This window comes from Esox lucius, chromosome 18 (assembly GCF_011004845.1).
Source record: "Esox lucius isolate fEsoLuc1 chromosome 18, fEsoLuc1.pri, whole genome shotgun sequence".
Lineage (NCBI taxonomy): Eukaryota > Metazoa > Chordata > Actinopteri > Esociformes > Esocidae > Esox > Esox lucius.
The window spans coordinates 21,459,018-21,466,578 of NC_047586.1; positions in this window are offsets into that span (position 1 = coordinate 21,459,018).

A 7,561-nucleotide genomic window follows, 5' to 3' on the forward strand; every position below is an offset into this window, starting at 1 on the left:
TTAGATGTAACAGCTATGGCGCAGTCATTCTGTCCTCTGTGTGTCCTGTTGTTTAGATGTAACAGCTATGACGCAGTCATTCTGTCCTCTGTGTGTCCTGTTGTTTAGATGTAACAGCTATGGCGCAGTCATTCTGTCCTCTGTGTGTCCTGTTGTTTAGATGTAACAGCTATGGCGCAGTCATTCTGTCCTCTGTGTGTCCTGTTGTTTAGATGTAACAGCTATGGCGCAGTCATTCTGTCCTCTGTGTGTCCTGTTGTTTAGATGTAACAGCTATGGCGCAGTCATTCTGTCCTCTGTGTGTCCTGTTGTTTAGATGTAACAGCTATGGCGCAGTCATTCTGTCCTCTGTGTGTCCTGTTGTTTAGATGTAACAGCTATGGCGCAGTCATTCTGTCCTCTGTGTGTCCTGTTGTTTAGATGTAACAGCTATGGCGCAGTCATTCTGTCCTCTGTGTGTCCTGTTGTTTAGATGTAACAGCTATGGCAGGAATGCTGAGAGGGGAGGCCAGGAGGGGTCAGCACCAGGATGTAAACATCAACATTTTCTTTCCTAAATGGACTTTGAGCACTTGAAGGGAAAAGCCCCTACTGCATTCGAAAGCATGATCTAATAGTTAAAAGTCGCCCTAAGGCGCAGATCTAGAATCAGCATAAACCCTCCATAAATCTTTAAGTAATTGGGGGGGGGGGGCACCAAACTGACCTTAAATCAGCTTCTAGGGTGAGCTTCATTCTATACTCCATGGGCGGTTTGCGGTTGCCCGTGCGTGTAGGGATTGGGAGAGGGGCTTTACCCTGAGATGGCTATCAGAACAGTCAGGGTTTGACACCCTCTCTGGATCTGGGCCACGGCAGGAAGAGTACAATGGAGCCTTTGTGACTCCCTGATTGGACTATCTGATCATAACAAACACACTAAATAGTTAAGTCAATGTGGGGGGTAAAGAAATAGGCTCTCAGTTCCAGCTAAAAGTTTTTTTGGCTCTAGGTGTAGCTGTCAGATTTCGGAGTACAAAGTGGATGTTGTTTGAGTTTAAACCAGGGTTTTGTGTTGTACCAGCGAGTTACAATTCAGTAACAGTTCATTAATCCTACATCTAGCCAGGTAAATCATTGAGAAGTTACGTTTCACAATACCGACCTGACATAAGGAAAACCTTCAGTGTTGTTGTAAAGACTGTGGCACATTTTTTCTCTCTTCCAGCGGCATAAGGACCACTCAGGGTCATTTTCAGTAGGCACCAAACGGCTAAAAAGATGACACATTCTGAAGCAGAGAAAAATTGCAAGTTCTATCAGATTTTGTCCAATAACATGTATTTTTTTGTTTTTCCCAACAATTTGATACATTACCCTTCACAGAACACAAGTCTGTCGACATGGTTTGAATCAACCAGACAAACTAACCCTTGTTTTCCTGTGAGGGTTTGTAATGATGCAGAAATAATTCCTTTCTGACAAGACCCTGACACTTGATATGTTGGTCAACTCCCCGGGCGCTCTATGTTAGGTTTACCAAAACCTAAACATTGTGTCTGTAGGGACTTGTTGCAGTATGAGAAAGTCCAGGACATAGATTGCTAGAGTCTACAATGCTGCTGGTATAATGCTCTACGGACCTTCAGCCCCATCTACTGTTGCACTAGACACTGCCAGGTAGACATTGGCCTTGAGCAAGACAATTTGAAATGGCATTGCGATTGACTAACCAAATGACAGATCAACCAATCAAAAAACCAACAGACCAACTATTCAACCAATCCAAACAACCAACAGATTAACATACCAACCAACCTATGGAAAAACCTATTGACCAACCTACTGACTAAACCAACAAACCAACCAACCGACCAACTGACTGATAATCTAACCAACCGACCAAACCAACCGGCCGCCTTTTAGCATTTTAGTAATTTAAGCTCTTATCCAGAGTGACTTACAGTTAATGCATTCATTATTTGCCAGCTAGGTGGAACAACCACACAACTCAGTAGTAGTAAAAACATCCTTGTTAATCAATTACTTACTAGCAAAATCTGCGCTGGAAGGATGGCGATAAAAATAAATAACATATCAAGCATTAGTTCACAAAGGCAGCAGAGGAGAGGGTTGTGCAGTTTGTTTGTAGGTAAACCCATATACAAAATGGGGTTTCATATGTTTAATGAAAATAGTTAGGGACTACTATGCAAGCACCTTGGATATGGTTCTACCACTGGGGTGCAACTACCACAGTAGAAGTAGAGCCCGGAAGTAGCAGAAGAGTTTGAGCATTGCCTGATGGGTAGCGAGGGGAAGTGCCCCTTGCTGCTCAGTAGCTAAGCACTATGGCCTAGTAGCAAATGCGAGAAGCCAGTGGAGTGAGCAGGTGGCACAGTCGGTCCCCGGATTAGGACCTGCTTCAGGTGTGAGTTGAGGTCCTACTTGTTTAATGTAGAACACTCTGCAAATCCGTAATGTTTGCAGAGAACATCGGGAACCAAAAATCTTTGTGCTCTGATAGGCGGTAACTGTGGAGTTGTCAAGTGTGATGGACAGGCCTTCCCCCGGTGGAAGAGCAGGTCCATTTTGTCGAGGTTGAGCTTTAGGTGGTGGGCCGATATCCAAGGAGCGATGTGAGCCAGACACACAGAGAGGCGTGTCATCACCTGGACGTCATTACAAGAGGAAGAAGAAATATAGTTGAATTTCATCTGTACAACAAGGAAGAGGAGGTGGAGGATTGTGAAAAAGAGTTTCCTAGGTTTAAAGGAAGAAGCTTGGAATTGTGGTACTTATAAAGTGGCTTTTTTCAGGACCAACTGAACAACTAAACAATCCAACCAACCTCCTGGCCAACCCTGAGACAGACTGAACAACCAACAGACAGACAGATCCATCAAATGAAAATACAAAATAACTGACCAACTAGCCAATCAATCCAATCAAATCACAAAACAAGAGATGGACCTAATGACCAATTTAATCCACCAAGGAATTTATTTCAAAAAGCCAACCGAGAGAGTAGATTTACCAACAAATCACCCACCAATAGACGAACAAACCAACCCAATCAAATAACTGACCGACAAACAGATGGATGGATGACTGAATGACCATTCCAATTCACAAACCCAATGACCCACCATGGAGATCATCTGGTATTTAACCAATAAAAAAGCTAACTGTGCCACAAATGCGCCCACTTCTACATGAGCACTGCACCAACACTCCCAGGGGGGAAAAACTGGCAGGTTCCAGATCATTCTGGAGGCAGCCCCTCCCCTGCCCAGCTGCCTCCCATCAGAAACCTTGTCAGGGCGGGTATATTAAGGCCCCAGCAGAGCAACACTGGGTCGAGGCCAAGTGAGATAAAGAAGATGATGCAGCCGCCACAAGGGACAAGTTGGCGACTCCACTCCCGGCCGCCTTTCATGTCGTACTCCCCCAGCAATATGGGAAACTTACAGCCAGGAGACGGAGGCTACAGAGGCCACCCAGGTTCCTACCACCTTCGCCCATTCCTCCTAAACTGCCGTTACAAGGCATTACCGAAGACGACCCGGTCAGCCCAGGAGAGCATTCTTTCTTTTATGTTACCCCTTTCTCTCCTACGTCCGTCTTGTCTTCCGCCAACGTCAAGATGACCTCTGGGGTTTGAGAATTGCACTACCTCAAGGGCACATGTCAGACACGCCTGTCATGGGACGGCAGGCTCAATTATTTTCCTATTCATGTCCACTGAAGCAACGTGTGTGTTTTGAAAATGTCAATGTGCAACATAACAGAGCGATGAAGCTCTTGAGCCGATAGCACTTTTGCACTGTTTCACTAGGACTGCCTTCTTTTCTCAGTGATGTGTCCCTCATTATCCAGCCATCTGCCACACGAAGACTAAACCTGTCATAATGTGTTGATGCTTGCCACATCACTTCCAAAGTCTTAACTGCTAATTAAAGAGCTGCACCATACTACTCCAAAAACTCTAACCATCTCCCTGCATCTAGAAAGACGTATATACAATTTCAATGGAACTGGGAATCTGTAAATGTGCACTTGCATTGTAAATAAATGTATAGTATAGACTCTTACTGCCCATATTAACCCCTAAGTGAATTATACATAAATATGTTATTCGGTAATGTACACAGGCAGTTGGGGCTTTATAAAGAAACTGAACTGCGTGATACAATATGTGTTGCAGGCCACTAGTACGACCTCAAGTAAGATTCTGGTTCTTTGTAAATGTATTTAATCTGAGGTTCTGTTTGGTTCCTTTTTGATTTTTGTTTCTGTTTTCGGACGTAGCCTGTTTTATTTGGTTTTTGTCTTTTGTTTCTGAATGTAGCTTGTCCTGTATTATGGTTTGCACCTGTGTCTTGTTAAGCACCCTATTTATTCAGATTGTTTTGTTAGTGTCTTGGTGAGGTTTTGTTTGTCATCTGCCATACATTACTGAGCCTTAACTCTAGTTCTTCTAGTGATTTTCATCTACTGATATTCCTGTGTGTTTGACCTTAGCTCTTGTATGAGACCCTGATTCTCATCCCTATGATTTTGCCTGTTTGCTGCTCAACTTGATTCCCGGTTTTGACCCTCGCCTGTGTGTTTGTCTCTGCCTCTGCCTCCTCCTTTTGTTGGAATGATACACCCAATAAATACGAACGCTCCGCGTTTGGAACCTGCAATCCGGCTTCTCTGACTCCATCATTACATTTAGTGAATAAAGGCAATTCTGATTCATCAGATTAGAAAGAATGCAATCATTTTAGTAGTGTTTCTTTTCAGAAAGCTATGCCCTTTAAATTTCACTTTGAAATTGAAGTTTATTTCTTTCTGAGGTTTCCGTCTGAGGTTTCTAACCATTATGATCTAGACAGTGGTTCCAAGCCAGTGGTACTAGGACCCCTGGGGTTAACTGATCTATCTACAGGATGTACCTGAGAAGTCTTAAGACCACAGGCTTACTGGTTAAGTGTACATGAGGGGGTACTTCAGGGGTGCTCAGTGTACAGTAACCAAAAAAGTTTGGGAAGCACTGATCAAGTACATAATTAACGTATTATAATACATTAGGATATATTAATTTTTTTAATTAACAAATGAACAAGCCTTTTAAGAACATTACTTCTATATATGTTCCAAGGACATCATGATGTTAGAGAAATGTAACAAAATGTGTTACATTTGTAAAGGCCTTCATCCACATCATTGGTCATTGAAATTACGCTAATTAATCTAAGAATATATTTGTCTGACAGACAAATAGGCTAATTGACAGAGGAGCTTCTGTCGTATCTAGATATTTCAATTTCTTTGCATGATGACTAAAAAACAATTAGAAAAAAGTCATATAAACAGGGTTTCAAATGACCTATGACTCTTGGGGGGGTCCATTTGAATAATAACTTAATATAGCCAACCTGATATTCACTCCTGAAAATTATATCAAGTCCTACTGATGTGTTACATATAAAAATTTCAATTTTAAAATGTTTCAAGCAAGCTGCTGAAAACAAGTCAAATGAATCTGTTCAGTATTCCTTAATCTTGCAATATACAGTATGACAAAGGAATTCAAGCCATTAAATGTAACCTAAAGTTAACATATGATATTGGGAGTAGCCACTTTGATCATGAAAATGAAATCTAGGAAAAATCCTATAATCTATATCATGCTGTCTTGAGTTGACTATGAAAAAAATGATGTATTTGAAAAACTGTGCTGAAACACCCTAAGGTCTGAAACACTGAAACACTATAAGGTCTGAAACACTGAAACACCCTAAGGTCTTTTAACATAACTAAAGACAGTGTATATGACATAATAACCTACTAATAACCAAAATGTTTACTTGACCTGACTGAGTTGGGATGGCTTGTACTTGACCTGACTGAGTTGAGATGGCTTGTACTTGACCTGACTGAGTTGAGATGGCTTGTACTTGACCTGACTGAGTTGGGATGGCTTGTACTTGACCTGACTGAGTTGAGATGGCTTGTACTTGACCTGACTGAGTTGGGATGGTTTGTACTTGACGTGACTGAGTTGGGATGGCTTGTTCTTGACCTGACTGAGTTGGGATGGCTTGTACTTGATCTGACTGAGTTGAGATGGCTTGTATTTGACCTGACTGAGTTGGGATGGCTTGTACTTGGCCTGACTGGGCTGAGTTGGGATGGCTTGTACTTGGCCTGACTGGGCTGAGTTGGGATGGCTTGTACTTGACCTGACTGAGTTGAGATGGCTTGTATTTGACCTGACTGAGTTGGGATGGCTTGTACTTGGCCTGACTGGGCTGAGTTGGGATGGCTTGTACTTGGCCTGACTGGGCTGAGTTGGGATGGTTTGTACTTGGCCTGACTGGGCTGAGTTGGGATGGCTTGTACTTGGCCTGACTGGGCTGAGTTGGTCTTTTTGACTGTATCCGTTATGCAGAATATTGTTTTAATAACAAATTAATTAATTGCTATGTTAAAACAGTCAGCTATTTTACAGTACATTAATTCAATTTTCATGACAAAATCTGAGAATAATCGTTGTTAACTAATATGTCTGCAATTTTCTCATTAGCTATGTTATCATAGCAAAACGTATCCTTGAAAAAAGTGGATGATCTTTCTTTTCCTTTATCTCAATTCATGATGCACGATTTATAGGTAAAGAAAGATAATTTTAACTTCAATCAAGTCACATAATTCAGTATGTTCTGGTTATTACTCATCACCATTGACTGAGCAAGCAGGTTGATAAACGGATCTACGAATAACTACTGTAGTTAAGCTACATTACTGTAGCTGCTAGGTCCGCTAGTAGCAGCTAATTGGGTTTCAATACCGCCCAAATACCTAGCAAGGAACGTTGGCAAAATTACTCTTCTAAACATAATGTTGGGTATTTGGAAATGCAACGTTTGATAAAGGATCAGCTAAAATTGTACTAAAAGCAATGATAGAGAGATTAACAGGATTTTCATTCATTTATTGTAGTTGATTTCTGTCAGAAAGCTGTCCAGTTGACAGTGTAAGTGCGGTTTGCTGCCTTCAGCTACGTGTCTGCGCGAGCAGCATGACAACCACCTATGATGGTGAGTAGGACTTGCAGGGCGACCGGACTCACTTATCCAGGCTACCACGACCGCAGCTTTAAGCCAGCAAATAAATAAAATATTGCTGCAGATTATCAAGCGTTCTTGAAGACCGATAACTTTCACAAAACTTATTGAAGATTAGAATGCACATTAAAATACATTTTTGTGTGACCCCCCCAAACTAAAATAAATAAATATTATGGGTGGTCCCTATAGACTTATGGAGAGTCTGGGACCCTCTCGGACATAAGTACTTAAGTACACCACTACCCCATAAAAAGTTTAAATACTGAATAATTTCAGTGCATAATTGAGTTCTATTAAATGTGCATTACAAACTAAGTTTTTAGATTGGGTTATTTCCTTAGAAAGTTAAAACAGCTCCCTTTATCTTATTAGCTGAACAGCGTAACCTGAACCATTCAGAGGTTAGAGGTCAGTTATTGAACTTGAATTTGACAGTATAGCTCCTTGCTTTCCTTTCACTA